The 22,428-nt window shown below is 45.0% G+C and overlaps 1 protein-coding gene across 1 annotated transcript in view; it reads right to left on the bottom strand.

Moving 5' to 3' along the window:
- The window catches only part of LOC143767445 (uncharacterized), a 40,183-nt gene extending 29,054 nt beyond the window's left edge, over positions 1-11,129 (bottom strand). Inside the window, exon 1 of the mRNA XM_077255781.1 lies at positions 10,991-11,129. The gene's annotated coding sequence lies outside the window, so the exon portion shown is untranslated. The remainder of the gene's footprint in view (positions 1-10,990) is intronic.
- Positions 11,130-22,428: the final 11,299 nt, after the last annotated feature.

Here is a 22,428-nt window from a genome sequence, read left to right as displayed (position 1 = left end):
ACAGGGGTCACCAATTTAGGATTAGAGTGTAATCCCGATAGGCTCCCTCTAGAGGTTGTGGCAATAGAGGTTGTGGGGACCCCATTGAACCCTGAGCTAGAGGTGTTCCCTGGTAAGGTTGGGACAGCTCAGATCCAGGGTCCCTTTCGGAGATGCAGATATAAAAGACACAGGTATGAGAAGAGTCGAGAGTGTATGATCGCAGAGGCGACAAGGGACGTGCGCACGAGGAACCCTCTGGCACCGGTAAAGGATGGGGCCGGGGGTCAGGGTAAATTAGATAGAGCGCTCGCTAGACAAAAGTGTCGAGAGGCTCCGGTTCGGGTGCGGCATAGTACAGATATATGCTCAGAGTTGCCAGCGCGGTCAGCGGCGTTTCAGCGTGATATAGTCACTGAGGCACAGGTAAGGGTACAGAAGAAGCGGTACCAGGGGCCCGAAAGCAGATAAGTACTTAGGTGACAGGATGACCCGTGGGGGTTAGCGAACCTGAAGTAAACAAAGTAAAGACCACCCAAAACTGGCCCAAATCTGCGGTTAATCAGAAAAGAGGGTTTGGCTTCTGCGATGGAGATCGGGATGGGTGGTCCCGTAATGAAATATGGAGGAGAAACGCAAAGGGGAGGGATGCATGCGCCAGTCGATGGTTCCGGTCCCTACTTTGGTTTCTTAATGTAGTGAGCGGGGATGTCAGGGGGGCATACCGATGCCCTGTCTTTCGCCCTTACGGGGTAAATGTTCAACCCCACAGGTATGAACAGGGGGGGAGGATATGTGAGGCAGTGACCCCTGGTATAGCTAGGGAGCGCTGTATCTGCTCTGCAGAATGTGCATGAAAGCATAGTGAGGCCATGAGGGCGTACTACAGACACAGGTGTGGCTGTAATTAGAATAGTGAAGCAGTGACTGATTAAAAAGCCCTGTAGTAGTGGGGGAAGTGTGTCAGTGTGTTCTTGGAAGCAGACAGGACAGTTGTCTGCAGAGCTCTTTCTGTGAGGAGCAGCACAGAGTCTAAAGGAACCAGAGAGCCTGACACCCTGCGTCTTGGGCTGTCTTACGTGTACCCGGCTGTATACCAGAGGATAAAGAGTGCAGTGCGCTGAGTGAGTACAGAGACTTGTTACCGGCGTGCGGTCACCCACGGAAACTGGACAGAGGGAAGTTCGGCCTGTGTATTGACTGTGTCATATAGCCATGCATTATTAATGGACTGTATGAAGAAGCCGTATACTATATTGACTGTGTGAAGTAACACAATAAAATAACGTTTTGTTTGAACTTGTTTGGGTCACTGCCGTTTCACTGTGTATGGTCATACCGCTGCATCACAATACATACACATGCACAGAAAAAGAACATCTTGCCAACGTTTAAGCATGGGGGGAATCATTCATGCTTTGGGGCTGCGTTGCAGCAAATGTCACGGGGAAGAATGGATTCAATGACATTTCAACAAATTTTTGATGCAAACAAAACACTAGCTGTAAAAAAAAAAAGCTGAAATAGTTAAGTGGTTGGCTTCCAGAAAAGGATAATGATGCTAAACACACGTCAAATTGAATAACAGACTGCCTTTAAAGACACAGGTTGAAGGTTTTACAATGGCCCTCATAGCCCCTTGATCTGAATATCATCGAAACTCTGTTATTAGACCTCAAAGCAGTAGTGGAAGAATTTTCCAAACTGTAAAACTAATAATATAATTTATATTATATATATTTTTTGCCTAAAATACAATGGAAATGTGTCATCTTTAAAGTTAGGCCTTTTAGAGATCATTTAATCTTCAACTTACTTAACTGTTCACAATACCAGTAATTTTGACATACATATACAGTGGGGAAAAATAGTAGTCAGCCACCAATTTTGCAAGTTCTCCCACTTTAAAAGATGAGAGAGACCTGTAATTGACATCATAGGTAAACCTCAACTATGAGAGTCAAAATGAGAAAGCAAATCCAGAGAATCACCTTGTCTGATTTGGCAAGATTTATTTTGCAAAATATGGTGGAAAATAAGTATTTGGTCACCTAAAAACATGCAAGATTTCTGGCTCTCACAGACCTGTAACTTCTTCTTTAAGAAGCTCCTCTGTCCTCCACTTATTACCTGTAGTAATGGCACCTATTTGAACTTGTTATCAGTATAAAACCTGTCCACAACCTCAGTTACACTCCAAACTCCATTATGGTGAAGACCAAAGAGCTGTTGAAGGACACCAGAAACAAAATTGTAGCCCTGCACTAGGCTGGGAAGACTGAATCTGCAATAGGCAAGCAGCTTGGTGTGATCAAATCAACTGTGGGAGCAATAAGAAGAAAATGGAGACATACAAGACCACTGATAATCTGCATTGATCTGGGGCTCCACGCAAGATCTCACCCCATGGGGTCAAAATGATCACAAGAACGGTGAGCAAAAATCCCAGAACCACATGGGGGGACCTAGTGAATGACCAGCATAGAGCTGAGACCACGGTAACAAAGGCTACCATCAGTAACACACTACGCCACCAAGGAATCAAATCCTGCAGTGCCAGACGTGTTCTCCTGCTTAAGCCAGTACATGTCCGGGCCCATCTGAAGTTTACTTGAGAGCATTTGGATTATCCAAAAGTATATTGGGAGAATGTCATATGGTCTGAAGAAACCAAAGTAGAACTGTTTGGTAGAAACAAAACTCGTGTTTGGAGGAGACAGAATGCCGAGTTGCATCCAAAGAACACCATACCTACTGTGAAGCATGGGGGTGGCAACATCATGCTTTTGGGCTGTTTCTCTGCAAAGGGACCAGGATGAGTGATCAGTGTACATGAAAGAATGAATGGGGCCATGTATCGTGAGATTTTAAGTGCAAACCTCCTTCCATCAGCAAGGGCATTGAAGATGAAACGTGGATGGGACTTCATTCTAATTGAACCAATTGTTCACCAATCTTGACATTTGTTTCAGGTCTTTGTCCTGCTGGAACAATAAGTCGGCCTTTTCTTATCTATAGAACTCAAGTGTATGACGTAACTCGTCTTGTAAGATACTCACGTAGCTTAGCATTGAGACCACCATTGATTCTGGTCAAGAAACCAACATCTTTGGCTGTGAAACAACCCCATATCATTAGGCTTCCTCCACAGAAACTTGATGTTTCTTTCAATTTCTCAATCCATTAGCACCTTTTTTCCGTGTTTCTTCCAGATCCACTTGCACCCTTCAGAGCTTTATCTACTGACTTTGATCTCATTGGTCCAAATCACCTGTTTTCAATCTTCTACTGTCCACTTTTCATACTTTTTTTTTTTTTTTTCACAAACACGAGTCAACACTTCCTATGACAATAATGAAGTCGAGGCTTCTTCACCTTTCTTAGGACCACCATTCCAGGTTTGTGTAATGTGTATCGCACGCTGCTTGCATGGACGTCTGTTATCTCACTCTTACGAAAGATACGAGCCTCCTCCACTGCAGTGTTCGTCGTGCCAGAACTAATAGCCCTTGTTGACTTCAATATTTTGACTGGACATCCACCTCTTGGCTCTTAAATGGATGGACAGACCTAATTTCGTATTCTTCCAGCTGTCATGTCATTTACATGATGCAGTTTGGCAATTTTTGGGGCTGAGAGGCCGCTATCGATGAGCTGGATGAAGCGATTTCTCTTTTCATGGGAAATCTTCACAGCTGCTCCTCGATTCAAACCAGTGACCTTTCACTTGGGAATCAACCTAATACCACACTGAGCTATTAGGGCATATTATTATTATTATTTATTGTTATAGTGCCATTTATTCCATGGCGCTTTACATGTGAGGGGTATACATAATAAAAACAAGTACAATAATCTTAAACAATACAAGTCATAACTGGTACAGGAGGAGAGAGGACCCTGCCCGCGAAGGCTCACAATCTACAAGGAGAACATATTTTGTAATATACAGCAAGACAAATATTTTTGTACCTGCAGAAGCAAAACAGTAAGGGTATGTTTCCATGGTCAGGATTGGCTCAGTATTTGCTCAGGATTTCACGCAGGTGAAATCTGCATCTGAGGTCACTGGCAGGTCACCTGTGTTCTTGATGCGCGTTCTACATGCGTTTTTTCGAAATGCAACTTTGATGCCCTTTTTCATTGCATGCGTTTTTTATCACTTGAAATAAAGCTTATTGAAAGTTGGCTTCTGGGAAGGAAAAAAAAAGTTATTTCCTGTTTGCAGATATATTAGGGTATGTGCACACAGTCAGTAAACGCTGCGGGTTGGACGCTGCGTCCAGATGTTACAGCATTGTGGATGGAATTTCATGAAATCCCATGTCCATTATGCGTTCAAAGACGCAGGCGGTAGACCTGCGTAAATGGACATGCAGCGCGTCTTTCCAGACCACAGTATGTCTATTTACGATGCGGAGATGCACAGTCCCTGCAGCACAAATTTCCTATAGACTATCATGTGGTAAAACCGCATCTAATTATTAGTCACATACGTAATAACTGCGGGAACGCAGCTTATTATGCATATGTTCTAATTTAAATAATGGTGAATCTTGTGTCACATCCGGAAGTACGTGACAGGCCGGTGTCACACTTTCGAGTGTGATGCGACGGGACTCGGGACTGGAGTGTGCGGGCTGCATTGAAATACTGTACATACAGCCGCACACTCCGGTCCCGAGTGCGGGTGTTGATGCGTGAGTCATCATACTAATAAGTGTGACATCGGCCACACAGGAAGTTCCTGAAAGCAGAGAGAGGTCAGTAATATGTACTGTCTTTTCCTTTTTTTTTAATTAAATAAATAATTTAAAAATTAAAATGGCATGGGCTCTCGCGCAATTTTCCAAATCAGAGAGGGAAAGCCAGCAGAGCTTGTAGATGACCACTGGAGATAAGTCTATCCCCAACGGTCACCTGCACTGCAGTTCTCGAGGTCATCTCAGTCAATGTGAGAACTGCAGTGGACGCGAACTTCCGGCGGTCACAAGTTAAGACCTTTTTTAAGGGCAGTCTCACACGTCCACATAATTCCGGTACCGGAAAAAATCGGTACCGGAGTTATCCGTGTCCGTGAGCTCACGTAGGCCATCCGTGTGGCACACGTGCGGCAGCCGTGTGCCGCCTGGGTACCACACGGACCGTGCAGGAGAGACAGCGCTAAAGTTTAGCGCTGTCCCCTGCATCGTGCTGAAGCCGCGATTCATATCTTCTGTGCAGCAGCGTTTGCTGTAAAGAAGATATGAATAATCAATTTTTTTAGTGGTATTTCGTGTTTAAAATAAAGATCCATGTCCCCACCCCCTGTGCGCCCCCCCGCTGTTCTGAAAATACTCACCCGCCTCCCTCGCAGTGTCCTGTCCTGGCCGCAGCTTCTCCTGTATGCGGTCACGTGGGGCTGCTCATTTACAGTAATGAATATGCGGCTCCACCCCTATGGGAGGTGGAGCCGCATATTCATGACTGTAATCGGCGGCCCCACGTGACCGCATACAGTAGAAGGTGCGGCCAGGACAGGAAGCAGCGACAGCCAACGAGGGAGCCAGGTGAGTATTTTCAGAACAGCGGGGGGCGCACAGGGGGTGGGGACATGGAGCTTTATATTAAACACGAAATACCACTAAAAAAATGGATTATTCATATCTTCTCTACAGCAAACGCTGCTGCACAGAAGATATGAATGGCGGCTTCAGCACCATGTGAGGGGGGACAGCGCTTACTGGAGCGCTGTCTCCTGCACGGCACACGGAGAACATCCGTGTGCGGTACGTGTTTTACACGGACCCATTGACTTTAATGGGTCCGTGTAATACGTGCGCTCCCACGAACACTGACATGTCTCCGTGTTTGGCACACGGAGACACGGTCCGCAAAAAATCAATGACATCTGCACAGATTTTAATGTGTCTACGTGTGTCAGTGGCTCCGGTACGTGAGGAAACTGTCACCTCACGTACCGGAGCCACTGACGTGTGAAACCGGCCTAAGTTAGTACACATGCGTAGTAAGCTGCGTTCCCGCAGTTATTACGCATGTGACTAATATGCGGTTTTACCGCATCTAATAATAGTCATTGAGAAATTTACGCTGCGGGGACGGAGCATCTCCGCATCGTAAACAGACATGCTGAGGTCTGGAAAGACGAGCCGCATGTGTGTGTACGCAGGTCTGCCGCCTGTGTCTCTGAAAGCATAGTAGAGATGGGATTTCATGAAATCCCATCCACTATGCTGTAACATCTGGACGCTGCGAGTTTGACAGTGCGGATGTACGCAGCCTCAAACCCGCAGCGTTTACTGATTGTGGGAACATACCCTAACAATGCAGTGACATCACAAGAATCTGCATAACTAATCATATGCTAAATAAAAACAAATATAGGGACAGAAAAATTGTAAACATTCAAGTGACCCTGTCTCAAAGTAAAAAATAAAAATAAAACTCACCTAGAAGAAGGCACGATTGCCGAAACGCGCTTTGGGGTGGTGGCACCACAGCTTCCAGGTAACTATGCTCTGCACAGGCTGTAATTAATTTACCCTGATCTTACCTTATGTAGATGTTGGTTCCCCCTGGTCATTTGAGTTATTACTCGCCAGCGATTGGGTTTTTTCACTAACACATCATTATTTATTTCTTCACATTTCTTCTTATTGCACTGTGCATCATTCCTTTCACCTTATTTTGTGGCATCATGTGCAGCTGTGGTGCTCCCTTTTTCTTACCGGTTCTCTGTCGTTACCACGCAAATCTACGTTTAACCCCTTCACCCCGAAGCCTGTTTTCACCTAAGTGACAGGGCCAATTTTTACAATTCTGACCACTGTCACTTTATGAGGTCATAACTCTGAAACGCTTCAACGGATCCTGGTGATTCTGACATTGTTTTCTCGTGACATATTGTACTTTATGATAGTGGTAAAACTTCTTCGATATGACTAGCATTTATTTGTGAAAAAAACAGAAATTTGTCGAAAACTATGAAAATTTAGCAATTTTCAAATTTTTCGTTTTTATGCCCTTAAATTAGAGAGTTATATCACATAATATAGTTAATAAACAACATTTCCCACATGTCTGCTTTACATCAGCACAATTTTGGAAACAATTTTTTTTTGTTAGGGAGTTATAAGGTTTAAAAGTTGACCAGCGATTTCTCATTTTTGCAACAAAATTTGCAAAACCATTTTTTTTTACGGACCACTTCACTCTTGAAGTGACTTTGAGGGGTCTATATGACAGAAAATACCCAAAAGTGACACCATTCTAAAAACTGCACCCCTCAAGGTACTCAAAACCACATTCAAAAATTGTATTAACCCTTCAGGTGCTTCACAGGAATTTTTGGAATGTTTAAAAGAAATTGAACATTTAACTTTTTTTTCACAAAATTTTTACTTCAGCTCCAATTTGTTTTATTTTACCAAGGGTAACAGGAGAAAATGGACCCCAAAAGATGTTGTACAGTTTGTCCTGAGTACGCCAATACCCCATATGTCGGGGTAAACCACTGTTTGGGCGCATGACAGAGCTCGGAAGCGAAGGAGCGCCATTTGACTTTTCAATGCAAAATTGACTGGAATTGAGATGGGACGCCATGTTGCGTTTGGAGAGCCCCTGATGTGCCTAAACATTGAAACCCCCCACAAGTGACACCATTTTGGAAAGTAGACCCCCTAAGGATCTTATCTAGAGGTGTGGTGAGCACTTTGACTCACCAAGTGCTTCACAGAAGTTTATAATGCAGAACCGTAAAAATAAAAAATCATATTTTTTCACAAAAATTATCTTTTCGCCCCAAATTTTTTATTTTCCCAAGTGTAAGAGGATAAATTGGACCCCAAAAGTTGTTGTGCAATTTGTCCTGAGTACGCTGATACTTCATATATGGGGATAAACCACTGTTTGGGCGCATGGCAGAGCTCAGAAGGGAAGGAGCGCCGTTTGACTTTTCAATGCAAAATTGGCTGGAATTGAGATCGGAACCCATGTCGCGTTTGGAGAGCCCCTGACGTGCCTAAACAGTAGAAACCCCCCACAAGGGACCCCATTTTGGAAAGAAGACCCCCAAAGGAACTTATCTAGATGTGTGGTGAGCACTTTCAACCCCCAATTGTTTCACTAAAGTTTAGAATGTAGAGCCGTGAAAATTAAAAAATCATTTTTTTCTTTCCACAAAATGATGTTTTAGCCCGCAATTTTTTTTTTCCCAAGGGTAACAGGAGAAATTGGACCACAAAAGTTATTGTCCAATTTGTCCTGAGTACGCTGATACCCCCATATATGGGGGGGGATCCTCTGTTTGGGCGCACGGCAGAGCTCGGAAGGGAAGGAGCGCCGTTTGAAATGCAGACTTAGGAGGATTGGTATGCAGGCGTCATGTTGCATTTGCTGAGTCCCTGATGTACCTAAACAGTAGAAACCCCCCACAAGTGACCCCATATTGGAAACTAGACCCCCCAAGGAACTTATCTAGATGTGTTGTGAGAACTTTGAACCAACAAGTGTTTCACTACAGTTTATAACGCAGAGCCGTGAAAATAAAAAATATATTTTTTTCCACGAAAATGATATTTTAGCCCCCACATTTTTATTTTCCCAAGGGTAACAGGAGAAATTGGACCACAAAATTTGTTGTCCAATTTGTGCTGAGTACGCTGATACCCCGTATATGGGGGGGAAACCACTGTTTGGGCGCACGGCAGAGCTCTGAAGGGAAGGAGCACTGTTTTACTTGTTCAAAGCAGAATTGGCTGGAATTGAGATCGGACGCCATGTCGCGTTTGGAGAGCCCCTGATGTGCCTAAACAGTGGAAACCCCCCAATTCTAACTGAAACGCTAACCCCAACTCTAACCCTAGCCCTAACCCCAACCCTAATGGGAAAATGGAAATAATAAAATTTAAAAAAATGTATTTATTTTTCCCTAACTAAGGGGGTGATGAAGGGGGGTTTGATTTACTTTTATAGCGGGTTTTTTAGCGGATTTTTATGATTGGCAGCTGTCACACACTAAAAGATGCTTTTTATTGGAAAAAATAGTTTTTGCATCACCACATTTTGAGAGCTATAATTTATCCATATTTTGGCCCACAGAGTCATGTGAGATCTTGTTTTTTGCGGGACGAGTTGACGTTTTTATTGGTACCATTTTCGGGCACATGACATTTTTTGATCGCTTTTTATTCCGATTTTTGGGAGGCGGAATGAACAAAAACCAGCAATTCCTGAAATTCTTTTAGGGGGGGGGGGCGTTTATAGCGTTCCACGTGTGGTAAAATTGATAAAGCAGCTTTATTCTTCGGGTCAGTACGATTACAGCGATACCTCATTTATATAATTTTTTTATGTTTTGGTGCTTTTACACAATAAAAACTATTTTATATAAAAAAATAATTGTTTTTGCATCGCTTTATTCTGAGAGCTATAACTTTTTTATTTTTCTGCTGATGATGCTGTATGGCGGCTTTTTTTTTGCAGGACAAGATGACGTTTTCAGCGGTACCATGGTTATTTATATCCGTCTTTTTGATCGCGTGTTATTCCACTTTTTGTTCGCCTGTATGATAATAAAGCGTTGTTTTTTGCCTTTTTTTTTTTTTTTTGCGGTGTTCACTGAAGGGGTTAACTAGTGGGATAGTTTTATAGAGCGGATCGTTACGGACGCGGCGATACCAAATATGTGTACTTTTATTGTTTTTTTTTAATTTACATAAATAAATGGATTTACTGGGAAATGTTTTTTTTTCCTTTATTTGGGGATTTTTTTTATTTTATACATTGTATTTTTTTTTTTTTTTTACTTTCTACCATTGTCCCAGGGTGGGACATCACTGTATTAGATCAGATCGTTGATCTGACAGTGCGCATAGCACTCTGTCAGATCAACGATCTGACAGGCAAGATCAGGAGGCTTTCCGGCGCCTGCTCTCAGCAGCTCTCAGCAGGCGCCGGCTAGCCAGGTCATTCCATGACCCGGAAGAAGTCCTGCGGCCATCTTGGATCCTGGGTCTCCTTCCGGATCACTGGAGCAGCGCGATCTCATCGCGTTGCTCCGGTGGGAGAGCGCAGGGAGCCCCCGTCCCTGCGCGATCCCCCTCTATGCCGCTGTCACTACTGACAGCAGCATCAGAGGGGTTAAATGCCCTCGATCGGTGCTAGCGCCGATCGTGGGCATTGCTGCGGGGTGTCAGCTATCATATACAGCTGACACCCGCACCCGATCACCGCGGCGCTCAGCGCGAGACTGCGGTGATCGGTGCGCCGTACTAGTACTGCTGCTGGCACAAATGCAGTGCCGGCAGTGCAGTACTAGTACGACGCATGTCGCGAAGGGGTTAAATAATACTTGGCTATTCAGTGTTTTATTGTATATCATTTTTTTTTGTGCATGTTTTCTTCTATATGTTTCATATGCTAAATAGCTGCAAGTCAATTTTGAGTATGAGATAGGCAAGATGATTGTCTATAAAATGATGGTAGTCTCACAATCAAAGCAGCAGCGGATGGTGAGATATGAAGCCTGAAAGTCAAAAGTTCAAAATATTGTTACGTGCGTTTACACAAAAAAATTATATTACATATGTAAATTAGGGACCATTCTGCCCCCATAATTACTGTCCTCCACACTCCTTGGTGTGACTGACCATGCTCGCTTTGGAGACCAGAGCTCACACAGTGTCAGTGCAGACACAGCAAACAGGAGCACACAGCAGGGGGCGACCAACAGGAGAGGGGGATGAGAGCCTGTCTGCACTGACACTGTGTGCGCTCTGGGCTCCTGCAGGGTCAGCGGGTGCAGCGCTCCAAAGAGAGCACCGTCCTCCAAACCTCCACCCCAGAGAGAAAGCGTCATCTGCCCCCGAACCAGAGCGCCCTCCCCTGTATACATGAGCACAGCCAGCGTCCTATTACTGTACATATACACATGGCGGAGCTGGGGGCACTATCTCCGGGAATGGAGGGGTTACTGCCCCCTGCCCAGTAATGGGGAATCTCCAGCACCTACCTCCACCTGCAGAGCCGCACACCACATATATGGCTGCTCTGTGCGCACAGGACCTGTGATGAGGTCACAGGATGGGAGGAGTCAGGGGTCACATGATCAGGGGCCTCAGTGTATGCAGGACTCTGCTGTGCTGGTTGTCATGGTGCTGGAGGAGGGGAAGTTTATGTGTGGGGTCAGGAGGGGTTTACAGGGTGGATGTAGCAGAGCCGTGTGTGTGTACAAGGTGTACAGAGCAGAGCCGTGTGTGTACGAGGTGTACGGAGCGGAGCCGTGTGTGTACGAGGTGTATGGAGCAGAGCTGCATGTGTACGAGGTGTACGGAGCAGAGCCGTGTGTGTACGAGGTGTACGGAGCAGAGCCGCGTGTGTGCGAGGTGTACGGAGCGGAGCCGCCTGTGTACAAGGTGTACGGAGCGGAGCCGTGTGTGTACGAGGTGTACGGAGCGGAGCCGCCTGTGTACGAGGTGTACGGAGCGGAGCCGTGTGTGTGCGAGGTGTACAGAGCGGAGCCGCCTGTGTACAAGGTGTACGGAGCGGAGCCGTGTGTGTACGAGGTGTACGGAGCGGAGCCGCGTGTGTACGAGGTGTACGGAGCGGAGCCGCCTGTGTACAAGGTGTACGGAGCGGAGCCGCATGTGTACGAGGTGTACGGAGCACAGCTGCAAGTGTACGAGGTGTACAGAGTGGAGCCGCATGTGTACGGAGCGGAGCCGCGTGTGTACGAGGTGTACGGAGCGGAGCCACATGTTCACCTCTCATCTAACTTGCTCTTTGACGATTTACAATCTGTTTTCCGCCCCCATCACTCCACTGAGACAGCTCTGACCAAAATTACTAACGACCTACTTACAGCCAAAGACAACATACGATACTGTATACTCCTCCTTCTAGACCTGTCCTCTGCTTTCGACACAGTTGACCACTGCCTCCTACTAAGGCCAGAGACACACTGCTGCGAGATACGGCCGAGTCTCGCTGGTTAAAAGCAAGCTGTGGCACCTGCACTCCGGAGCGGAGTGTGCAGCTGCATAGCAATACATGGAGCTGCACGCTCCGCTCCGGAGTGCAGGTGCCACAGCTTATTTTTAACCAGCGAGACTCGGCCGTATCTCGCAGCAGTGTGTCTCCGGCCGAAGGGTGAACCTCAAGCCCTATAAAATTCGGAAAAAGGAGATATCAAATGAGGTGAAGAGGAGTCGAAAAGTAGATGGTCGAGTCCCATCATCCTCGTGCTGAAGCACAATGGTGAGTGGCAATTTTGCAACGACTACAGCAGGCTGAATGAAGTCTCTAGTTTTGATGCTTACCTGATGCCTCATGTGGACGAACTCATTGAGTGGCTTGGACCCGAGAGGTACATTACAACCATGGACCTGACGAAAGGCTATTGGCCCCAGCCACCTTCCAGAGGGCGAAGGATCAGATCATGGCTCCACATAAGAAGTATGCCGCAGCGTACCTTGATGACATTGTGGTCTTTAGCCCTCACTGGGCTAGTCATCTGCCAAAGGTACAGTTGGTTCTGGATGCTTTAAAAAGTGTGGGGTTCACCATAAATCCAATAAAAAGTGTGCCATAGGGAAGGAAGAGGCTAAGTACCTAGGCTATGTCGTCAGAAGGGGCGAAATTAAACCGCAGAGAAATAAAATCTCTGAAAGAAAGAAAGAAAAAAAAGAAAGCGATTCAGAAGTGGCCTCAACCAATTTCCAAAAAGCAAGTGAGGGCATTTCTTGGAATTGTGGGCTATTACTGGTGGTTCATCCCAAGTTTTGCTATAATCACTGCACAATTGGCAGATCTTCTTAAATGTCGACCATAGTTAAATGGACTGCTGACACAGAGATGGCATTCCAGGAGCTGAAGCAGGCTCCATGTAAACACCCGGTTCTGGTCGCACCAGACTTCAGCAAGGAGTTTGTGATCCAGACGGATGCCTCAGAAGTCGGGTTGGGAGCCGTGCTATTTCAGGATATAAATGGGGAAGAGCTTCCTATCCTATATCTGAGCCGGAAGCTTTCATCATGTGAGAAAAATTATGCCATTATGGAGGAGTGTCTGCCCATAAAATCGGCAGTGGATACATTGAGGTATGATCTACTAGGCCAGAGGTTCAAACTCGTGTCCAATCATGACCCTCTGATATGGTTAAGGGAGAAACAGGGTAAGAATGCCCGGGTGACTAGGTGGTTCTTAGGCCTCCAGGATTTCAGGTTGCCCTTAGAGGCTACACGGGAACGCAGATGCCCTCTCCCAAATTCCAGAAGGCATGCGCCAGCGCACTATGTCCCGGAAGTGTTTCGCTGCTTTCTGGGATATAGTGCGCCAGTGCATGCGCAGTAATGCTTTTCGGCTTTGTCTGCAGTTGGACAAAGCATACTGCGCGTGCGCGAGGCAAGATTGCTTTGCTCACGCGTGAACTACGGAGGAAACCTACGAAAATTCAAGAAATTATTGCGGACAGTGGGGAAGGAAGGAGTGAATTAAAGAAGAGGAAACACTGCCCATCGGACCGGACACAGGGCATTTACTTAGCCCGCCAAATTCAGGTGACAGAGTCCCTTTAACCAAACATGCTCCTGTGTCTACCTTGAGGAGCAGCTAATTGAACCGACCTTCCACACCTGATATTACATATCCTGCCCTTTTATCAAGATCTAATTGGATGTGAAGGTCTTTAAGGGTATGTGCACACGTTGTGGATTTTGCTGCAGTTTTCCATGCGTTTACAGTACCATGTAAACCTATGGAAAACAAAATCTGCAGTGCACATTCGGAAAAAAAACGCACGGAAACGTAGCATTGTTTATTCCTCAGAATGTCAATTCTTTGTGCGGATTCCGCAGCGGTTTACACCTGCTCCATAATAGGAATCCACAGGTGTAAAACCGCATGGGGAATCTGCACAAAATCCGTGAAAAAAATCGCAGCAAATCCACGGTAATTAGATGCTTAAGATGTTGGTCAACTCCCACAGGCACGACTGGAAGCAGTACCTCCCTCACCTGCTATTTACCTACTGGGAGGTTCCCCAGGACTCAACGGGGTTCTCCCTCTTTGAACTCCTGTATGGGCAATGTGTGTTTGGGACCTTGGCTCTGGTGAAAGAGGACTAGGAAGGAGATTTAGCCACCCCTGGAGTATTGGTCATTGAGTATATCGTACTTTTCCATGGCAAGATGCAGACCTTGACGTAGCTGGTGCACGATAATATGACATAAGCCCAGGCCAACCAGAAGTGATGGTACCACCAGAATGCTTGTGAGAGGACCAACCAGGGCCTGTGCCCTCCCCATATGCAACCTGCCAGAATAGGGAGAGACTGATACCCTATATGCTTGCCCAGGCTAGGGCAGGTGGGACCATCGAGGATGTGGAGGTTTGCAAACAGCTATTGTCGAACCAACGATGTCGACACCAGGGATCACACCCCATCCGGCATTCAACATTTCAGATCTCCCTGGAGGAGCAGCAGCAATTTTGTTGGGCTGAAACCAAGATTTTGCTCATTTACTGGTGTGTTTAGGGTCATTGTCTTGTTGAAACACCCATTTCAAGGGCATATCCTCTTCAGCATAAGGCAACATGACCTCTTCAAATATTTTAATATATGCAAACTAGTACATGATCACCGGTATGCAGTAAATTGGTCCGGCACCATAGTAAGAGAAACATGCCCATATCCTGATGCTTGCACCATGCAGAGTTTGTGGGTCATCTGACTAACTTCTGCGGCCCTTGGATCCAAAAAGATCAATTTTACTTTCATCAGTCCACAAAATGTTTCTCCATTTCTCCTTACGCCATTTGATGTGTTCTTTGGCAAATTCTATCCTCTTCAGTACATGTCTTTTTTTAACAGTGGGACTTTGTGGGGACTTCTTGCTAAGAGATTAGCTTCATACAGATGTCTTCTAACTGTCACAGTACTCACAGGTAACTTGAGACTGTCTTTGATCATCCTGAAGCTGATCATTGACTAAGCATTTGCCATTCTGGCTATTCTTCAATCCATTCATATGGTAGTCTTCCGCTTTCTTCCACGTCTCTCTGGTTTGACTTTCCATTGTAAAGCAATGGAGATCATTTTAGCTGAACAGCCTATCATTGTCTGCAATTCTTTATACGTTTTACCCTCTCTAATCAACTTTTTAATCAAGGTACATTGTTCTTCTGAAAAAATGTCTCCAACGACCCATATTTCTCAGGCTTTCAAGGAGAAATGCATGTACAACATGTCTTGGCTTCACCCTTAAATAATGGCCACCTAATTCACACCTGTTTCTTCCCAGAATAATTTACCTCACTAATTGAACGCAACACTGCTATTATTTTGAACACACCCCCTTTCTTTCAATTAATTATTCTAATACACAGACACTGCTCTTTTATGTTGATCCACAAATCTACACGTCCGTTTCTCGTCTTCACTTTCCATGCTACCGGGGCTGGTTCCTGACCCAATAGAATATCGTTAACAGACCGGGCTTATATCTAACGAGGAACTGGTGGCAGTCCTACTTGGCTGGCAGCTCTCTGCTTCACTGGTGCTAGTGAAAGGGGACTCTCAGCTTGTCAGGGTCGTGGGTGAGTGTGCCACATCAATGACTGTGTGGGCCACATCCTTTCACTCCCTGTGCAAAATGTCACAATGGTGAAAGTGGGGAGACCACATTAGGTGATCCTTATGATGTAATAGTGACATCAGGCAGGATGGAGAGGTGCGATTTCATCACATCTGGTATCGCTGTAATCGCACTGACAAGAAGAATAAAGTCATCTGATCACTTATACCGCATGAGGAACGGCATAAAAAATAAATCAAACCAATTTTTGACCTACTATTAATTTGTTCATTCTGCATCCCAAAGATCGCAGATCGCAAGTCTAGGCTCACATTTATCCTGCGCTGCACACCGAGCGCTTACATCAGGGTTTCCATGTAAATCTCTGAAATCCGTGATTCTTAATCCCCAAAGGAAGATTCCCTATAAGGAGACAGAAGGAGGCATGAGGACTCCATCTTGCCCATGATCCAGTGAAAAGAAGAACAATGCTGAGGTCAGATGGAGTTCAGAGTAACTCTGCTGCCTCATTATAGTGAATGGATCCCTCGGGGGTGTCATCTGAATCACATCATATGTAGATTTAGGTGGAAACCCTGACATAATTGGTCAGTGTAGAGCACAAGAAAAACGTGATCCAAAATGTTATGGAAATTTTTCTCAATAAAAGCAAGTCCCCACTCTGTTTCATCATTTGATAATGGAAATATAAGGAGCTTCCAACTGCTAGTACAAAGGCTCTGGAAAAGTGAAATGGCCTCCCCCCAAACAAAAGAAATTCAGCAAATTCTGCACTGCCCAGTTCAAGTGTCCCTCTCCCCTGAGCCCCAAGTAGATTTAGCATCCTCATGTTTGGCTTTTCTGTAGCGATGAGAGCCCGCTTAATTTACGGCGTGCGTGTGAGCTGGGCATAATCTATGAGCACTAAAATGTACTGGGCACTACAGTGTATGGGCACTAGAATAGCAGATTTGCACCATCCAATGCTGCTTGTTCCTGGAAAACACCCATGTAGTCAAGGTCATCACTACACCTGTAGCTAAATTCTCAAAAGGGGTATAATTTCCAAAATGTGGTAACTGGAGGGGAGATTCTTCTCTTCTGGCATTTAGGTACTCTGTGTATGGAGTCCGCAAACTATTCTAAGGAAATCTGTGCTTCATGAGGCTAACAGCACTCCATTCCTTCCGAGTCTCACCGTGTGGCTAAGCAGTACTGTACATACACATATGGGGTATTTCCATGTTCAGCAGAAATTGTGTGATACATTTTAGTGCCATTTTTAGGGTGCTTTCATGGGTCCTGTCGGGGTATACATCCAAACCACCAACCTCCCAGCCCTCCAGAAAACGAGGTCAAAAACTACTATTAAGGCACAATGCAAAGCTCAGAATGGAAGAAGCATTATATTGGAGTTCAGATTTTGCTGAAATCTTTTGAGGATGCCATGTCCCATTGGCTGAGTCTCTGAGGTGGTAGAACAGCGGAACCCCTCATAAGTGACCACATTCTACAAACTACACCTCTCAATGTATTCATCTACTGGTGCAGTGAACATGTTGAAACCACACCACATGTGTGTCACACAATTTGAAACCATTGGGCAGTGAAGAAAAAATAATTAAATTTGTATCCAAATATTTAGGCTTCACATTTCTTTTGCGGGTCCCGTTGGGGCAAACGTCCAACTTTTTTTTTTTTTTTTTTTTTTACTTATTACTGACTGGTCCCTTTAGGAGACTTGAAGCTGCGATCTTCCGATCACCTGTGTTACACATAGCAGTGCTTCAGCCCTACTAATTGTAACAGAAATCATGATCTCCTATGAACACCAGCGCGATTTACTATGAAAGGCACAGAGGTGTTCTGCAGATGCTAAGCTATCATGACAACCCATTGGCGCCCCATGTTCATGCGACAGTGGCACCGATGGGTGTGTTTTGTCACATCACATGTTAAATGCTGCTGTCAGACATTGACAGCAGCATTTAACTTGTTAATAGCGGCTGTTAAAGGCACATGACCGCTGATCAGATCAGTTGTCATGTGCAGGGAAAGATGTGGGCTCTGGCACTGAGGCAGAGGCAAATGCAGGGAGACTATCTTTCTTTAAAATTCATCTTATTAATCATTTTTCAGACAAGTACAAGTCATAGTAAAGTCATAAAGAATCATCTAGATTACAGCATATTTTTATTATTATTATTGGATATTTTGTGACATTCGTTATCCATTAAGGCAAATATTATTAATAAAAAAGGAGAAAAAGAATCACAAGTGTCCATGAGCCTTTCTGTTATACCAGTGCCATTTTTTTCTAGACAGACAAATAATAATCTAATTAAATGAGAATAAAAAACTTGACTTTAACTCAAACTTAAAACCTGCATAACAACATGTAGTGGAGGGGGGTTGGTGCAGTGCAACAGATACGCAGGGACCACATAAAAGTTCAAAGCAAAATGTATTTTAATGCCCAAAAAACTTATAACTGGAAAACAAATGGTATCCTCTGGATCGCAGCCAGGGCGTCAAGACAGCCTGTGTCCAAGACCGATTGCTGTGGGCACCAGGCGTTCGCTTCCCTTGGCTCTGTGTTAACACCTAAGCCGGATATTGCAGAGCCACCTGCTCTGCAGTTTGCAAACAAACTCTGACACACCCAACCCTTGCTGCAGGGTGTTTAAATGGAATCTGTGGCCATGGGCCCCTTGTTAGACCCAGTCTGGAGGTAGCGAACCGCACCACTACCATCCTGTTGTTCACTCCAAAAATAAAAGCCCATGCCGGGTTTTCTTGGGCAAATAGCTTGTCCATGACCAAACTTACTTTTATTTTGCACTGCATTCACAGCTATGCCTGTGACTGCAATGCACTCCACCCTTGTCACATGACTGCAGGTTGTTGATGGGTTGGCATGACAACCTGGGGTCTGCAGTAGACCCCTGTGGTTGTCATTTCTGGATTGCTATGAGTGCCGCCCAGCGGTCGGTGCTCATAACAAGTGCTTTGTGTAGCACAAGAGCAGCTTCTAGTCTCCCATGAAGAATATTGAAGCAAGTAAAAAGTGAAAAAAAAGGTTTCAAAATATTAAAAAATGTAAAAGTTTAAATCACCCCCAGTACGCCCCATTCAAAATAAAACAATAATAAAAAAAACCACACATATTTGGTATTGCCGAGTTCAGAATCGCCTGATCTATCAACATATAAAATACATTAATCCAATCGGTAAACGGCGTAATGAGAAGAAAAAAAATCAAAACTGCAGAATTGCTCGCCACAACATTGCATTAAAATGCAATAACGGGAGATCAAAACTTTGTGTCTACACTAACATGGCATCAATAAAAACTTCAGCTCTGCTCTCAAAAAATAAGATCTTGAAAATTGGTGACGCTATAGGTCTCGAAAAATGGCAACTTTTTTTTAACAAATTTTGGATTTTTTTTCACCTCTTAAATTAAAAAGGAACCTATATATGATTGGCATGCACAAACTTGTAATAACCTGGGGAATCCTAATGGCAGGTCAGTTTTAGCATTTAGTGAACATGGTAAAATTAAACCCCAAGAAACACACTTAATTTTTTTTCCCATTTTCCAGTACACTATTTGGAAAACCAATGGAGCTTTTCAATAGTACAACTTGTCCCGCAATAAACAAGCCCTCACATCGCCATATTGAGGGAAAAATAAAAAAAGTTATATCTCTGGGAAGAAGGGGAGCAAAAAACGGAGACCCAAAAATGGAAATACCCCTGGTCCTTAAGGGGTTAGCTGAAAGCTACAAATAAAGATGAAACAATAACAACCACAAGACGGATTTCATCAACCAAGGTATCATTTTAATCAGTATAAGGCTATGTGCACATGTCAGGATTTTGTCAGGATTTTTCATCAGGATATGTAGCCAAAACCAGGAGTGGAACAATTAGAGGAAAAGTATAATAGAAACATATGCACCACTTCTGCATTTATCATTCACGCCTGGTTTTGGCTCCAAAACCTGATGAAAAAGCCTGACAAAATCCTGAGAAAATCCTGAAAAATCCTGACGTGTGCACATACCCTAACAGTGCCGATCTGACACTGTCTGTAGGTTGCGGTGCACAATCCTGCTGACAGGTTCCCTTTAACCCTTTTACGAGGGGATTTAAGACCTCTTACATTCCATGTCATACATGCCATTTATCTATAGGAAAAGCAGGGGAATATTAAACAATTACATTCAGTAGGCCCACAGTGGCAATATTACCTACGTAGATAATAAAGGTAATAAGATATCCTGGCAGCATTTAACTTATAAACAAGAACAGTCAACACAACTAAGAAAAGAAATTAAACTAGGCACTCCTTATATCACTCTGTCTACAGGGGATACCATCACTGGACAAAGTGTGAGGTATAGTGGTGTCTCTGGATATGCAAGATTCAAGCCCCCGCATGTGACAAAGTATGTGTATCTATTCAATATAAAAATAAAAGTGGGCGGTGTAAAGAAATTTCTTGATTCTGGGTGTAGTTGAAGCTATTAAAGTACCTCTTCCCTGGTGGCAAAGAATATGGTGGAATCCTCAAAGGCAATTTGGAGGCGGGCAGAATAAGTCATCGAGTATGTGATGCCTCTGTCCTTCAGTTACTTTTTATGTCCATACACTGAGCGCTCTGCTTTTGCAGTTCCACTGAAAAATCTGGAAAAATAGAAATCGTTGAGTTGTTGTACATAATGGGACCTTTTTACCTGGCCAACCATAAGGTTGCAATTCAGCAGCCTAGCAGGAAATGGCCTAGGAGGGGCACCTGGAGGAGGGGGTCTTTTCTGGGACTCTATGAGCCCTTTCTACTGCAAATACTGGGGAGACTTCATCTCCCAAAGTGGATTTTAGCCAATTTTCCAGGAAGATTTCACGCTGCTGTCCCTTTGTGCACTCTGGTAGACCTATAATCCGAATGTTGTTCTTCCTCATCCGATTTTCCAGGTCATCAGCTTTTTGGCGTCAAGCGTTTATAGATCCAGCAACTTTTGTCAATGTTGCGGCCATAGGGGGTATTATATTTTCCAAGTCTGACACAATTGACTCAACACAGTTCCTCATAGCCTGCATGTTATGGCAGAGTAGGCCCACTTCAGAATAAACTTTCTCTATATTCCCCTTCATAGAAGCTTTACAAGTGTATACAGCTGGTAAAAGTTGTCAGTAACCTGCAGGGGTGAACCTAGCCTCTCTGCTGCCTGAGGCGAATGGAAAAATGGCGCCCCCCCCCACACAGTCCCTGCCTCACTGCCTGTGCACACACATCCCTCCACCGGACCCGGTAATCGCCGCTCGCAGTAGCATACCAGCAGAGGTGTATCTAGGGTTTCTGGCACCAGGGACAAGAATTCATTTTGGTGCCCCCCCTCCGCCAAGGACATATGAGATTTGCACACTCAGTCATGTACCGACGAGCCGCTCTCCCTAATGCTCTCAATGTTCAGTGAAAAACTGAGAGAAGCAGAAGAGAAGCTCATTGTCACAGGACCATGAGTATGAAAATCGCATATGAGTGAAGTGTCCATGTGACGACTACTGGAACCTGCAGAGCTGAATCCTGACATTGCAGCTTCTGAATTCTCACAACGCATGCACTGCACACTTTTAGGATTCTCCCTTGCCGGTGGACGGTCATGTCAGCACAAGCATGTGATTTGTATACTTCTGACCACATTCCAACTAGATGTGCCCGGCCTCGCATGTCTAGTCAGCACATGACCGCATTAATGTAAATCCCCAGCATGAGAGAATCCTGACAGCGTGCAGTGCGCACTGTGAGAAGTCAGAAGTCTGCAGTCACAAAGAATGACTGCAGACTCATCACAAACCTGGACATCCACTTTAATGCTCCTAACATAAATAAAAACACGAGAATTAGTTAGTATCACAAATAACATTTACATCCAGGTACCTTATAGATGGCGTTGACTCTGGAGCCGTTGTTCTTTTCTTCATCTTGTCCAGACCCCATGATGAGTTTTCTCAGCCACAGCCGTCTCTGCAGACTTCCATCTTCTCCGTTCTTTTGCAGAAAGTCTCCACAAGACGCCCTTAAAGATACAAGTGTCATTATAATGCTCTTGAATAAAAAATTACCCTCACTATATTGTCTGCACAAAATATGACCCCCACACTGTCCCTCTTATGGTACATGCTCTTTACACTGACCTCTCCTTTCTATACCGGGCCCCTCTTCACACTGTCTTCCCCCTATAGGGCCTAGTATTTATACTCCATATTTATACTCCATCCTCCCACCCTGTGTGCATGGCTCCCCCATCCTTCTCCCCTGCGTGCATGGCTCCTCTATCCTCCCCCCCTGCGTTCATGGCTCCCCCATCCTTCTCCCCTGCGTTCATGGCTCCCCCATCCTTCTCCCCTGCGTTCATGGCTCCCCCATCCTTCTCCCCTGCGTGCATGGCTCCTCCATCCTTCTCCCCTGCGTTCATGGCTCCCCCATCCTTCTCCCCTGCGTTCATGGCTCCCCCATCCTTCTCCCCTGCGTGCATGGCTCCTCCATCCTTCTCCCCTGCGTTCATGGCTCCCCCATCCTTCTCCCCTGCGTTCATGGCTCCCCCATCCTTCTCCCCTGCGTGCTTGGCTCCTTCATCCTTCTCCCCTGCACTTGACCCCGGAGTTTTATAAAAAAAAAACTAGCAGCGCAAATCCAGTTACTACAGAATCTGCCACCCCCTCTCTTCTGCCGCCTGAGCCAAAGAGCTCAACTCGCCTCATGGTAGCAGCGTCACTGGTAACCTGTTTCAAAGTCTTTTCTTCTTGTCCTCCTCCCTCATCAGACATTTGGCCCTTATATTGATCAGATGTTTTGATAGTTCAGAGT

This window comes from Ranitomeya variabilis, chromosome 4 (assembly GCF_051348905.1).
Source record: "Ranitomeya variabilis isolate aRanVar5 chromosome 4, aRanVar5.hap1, whole genome shotgun sequence".
Taxonomy (NCBI): Eukaryota; Metazoa; Chordata; class Amphibia; order Anura; family Dendrobatidae; genus Ranitomeya; species Ranitomeya variabilis.
This window is presented reverse-complemented; position numbering and strand designations above follow the sequence as displayed.